The following is a 2,399-nucleotide window of genomic DNA, read 5'->3' on the forward strand; positions in this document are numbered from 1 at the left end:
TTTGAGAAGAGAATAACAGAGGCAGGCTACAAAGAGGGCAACTGGCACGGGATCTAGACATATAGTCCACTCTTAGGATTATGGGGGGTTCGCGGTCTGAATAATACTGGGACTAATTGGTCGCGCGTGCGCTAATAAGTCAGTCATTCGTGCTCCTCACCTGAGGATTACTCATTCCTTCGATCCTGAAAGGAGGGAATGGAGTAGGGGGCCTACCTATTTAATACTGGAATGCCGAACGAGTTCTGCCTATGAAAACCGCAGGAAAATGACCCCCATGATAGATTGTTCATCAAATAAATTGCCTCCTCCTTACCAGAAATTCATTGTACCCTTTCCGGCAAAGTATTGTTTTAATCAGACATCAACAATTCAAGGTAGACCACAACAATACGGAAAGATACAGAGGAATAAGACTGACAGCTCTGGGACCTCCGCCCAATCAAGAGGTTACTCAACCAGTATAAGTAGGTAGCTTTTAGGAATCATACGCTTACACAGACGTCGAAAGAACTCACTCTAAAGGCTTTGCAACCTTTAGAGCTGGTTGATAGCCGTCTAGTCAGTCCCTCTCGCTCTTTGATAGACATCTTTCGGTTCTCGGTCTCATCTGACGAACAACTTTAGGTCCTTATTCTATGTCCTATCCTTCCTTACGGATTCCCGATTTCTGAAGGGTTAGTGGCCTGTGTCTCCGGCTTTGGGAGAACTTTACCTATAGCTAACCTAGAGAGCTTTACTTTAAGATAGCTCGGGCAGGCACTCTTCTTCCAGGACCTTTTCAATAAAGTCATTGGACCACAAATATATAACAACCTGTATCATTTTCCCTCTCACCTGTTGATTAGACCCTTATTTCTCATCAACTTCCACATCTAATGCTTTACATCAATTGTTGATTTCATGCTCACAATGTTCTGCAACATTGTTCCATAAACCTCCACCTCTGCTATTGGCTTCTTCGTTCCATTGATCATTGTAATAACACATCAAATGGTGCACAATCCCACTTTTCTTGAAGTTGGAATACCTAATATTTTTCTATGAAGGAAAACCAAAAATTCGTGACTATGATTATGGGATTAGGCGTGCTATTCAGATCCCCGAGATGGATGAGTTGTTCGGGAGCGAGGGTCTTGTCGATGGTGAAACTAGGGCTAAGCTTCTTAAGGCAGCTATTGATGAAATTAAGACGAACACTTGCAAATTAGCTTGCCGTCAAGTTGAAACGATTTTGAGGATGAGGGAGGAATTCGGGTGGCAGATCCATCGGTTGAACGCCATAGGGGTATTCCTTCGACATGGTGGAGATGCCAATGAAGCATGGGAGAAATTGGTGCTGGAGCCTAGTATGAACATTGCAATGAAACGAGCCACAATGTTCGTACTAGGCTCGAGCACCAATTCCTCCCATGCTTCATTGGCATCTCCACCAAGTCAAAGGAATACCTCTGTGGCGTTCAACCGATGGATCCGCCACCCGAATTCCTCCCTCATCCTCAAAATCTTTTCAACTTGACGGCAAGCTAATTTGCAAGTGTTCATCTTCATTTCATCAATAGCTGCCTTAAGAAGCTTAGCCCTAGTTTCACCACCGACAACACCTCACTCCTAAAGAACTCATCCATCTCGGGGACCCGAATGGCACGCCAAATCCCATAATCAGAGTAACGAATTTTTAGGTAAAAAAAAATGCCTTACCCTCCTCCACCAACCTGCTATCCACCATCTGATCAACCCTTTTCGACACGTACGAATGCAAGATTGAGATTGCCACGTCCATCCAGAGAAAACAACACTCGTACTTGGAGGGAAACTCAGTGTCGTCACTGACAAGTGCCTGTATGAAGAAATTGGACCCTCCAGCAATGATTGGCAACCGATTCTCTTGTACGATGGCATCAGCAGCCAGCCATGCATGATGCACAAAATCATGTACAGTGAAATCCACCTCCGGATCAATGATTCCAAGCAAATGGTGTGGCACGCCGCGGCATTCCTCATTTCTCACCTTATTGGTTACTATGTCTAGCCCCTTGTAGACCTGAATTTTGTCCGAGTTGATGACCTCTGCCCCGAAACGGGTGGCCAGGTCTATCGCCAGGCGCGATTTGCTTGTGCTAGTGGCACCTAATACCACCACCACCTTATCCTTTCCTTGGTGTTTGTTCATCATGTCCTGAACTAAAAAAGTTCATCATGCTAGATTGTGCTGGCTTCTAGGCGGAGATCCACATTCTAATTGATAATTACTTTTACTTTTTTTAACACCTGTCAATTTCGTCACAGAAATAAAAAAAGAAAAAGGCCACGTGTTAGAATACTCTCAAACTAAACAAACAAAACATGTACCAAATACAATTTATTATTTTAGAAATTCTATCTATCATAGAGTGACA

General features: G+C 43.8%; 1 pseudogene; it reads right to left on the reverse strand.

Moving 5' to 3' along the window:
- Positions 1 to 1,218: 1,218 nt before the first annotated feature.
- Positions 1,219 to 2,176, reverse strand: LOC105179176 (adenylate isopentenyltransferase 5, chloroplastic pseudogene; annotated as a pseudogene).
- Between the last annotated feature and the right edge of the window lie 223 nt (positions 2,177 to 2,399).

Source organism: Sesamum indicum, linkage group LG10 (genome assembly GCF_026168435.1).
Source record: "Sesamum indicum cultivar Baizhima isolate 11 linkage group LG10, ASM2616843v1, whole genome shotgun sequence".
In the NCBI taxonomy this organism is placed as follows: Eukaryota; Viridiplantae; Streptophyta; class Magnoliopsida; order Lamiales; family Pedaliaceae; genus Sesamum; species Sesamum indicum.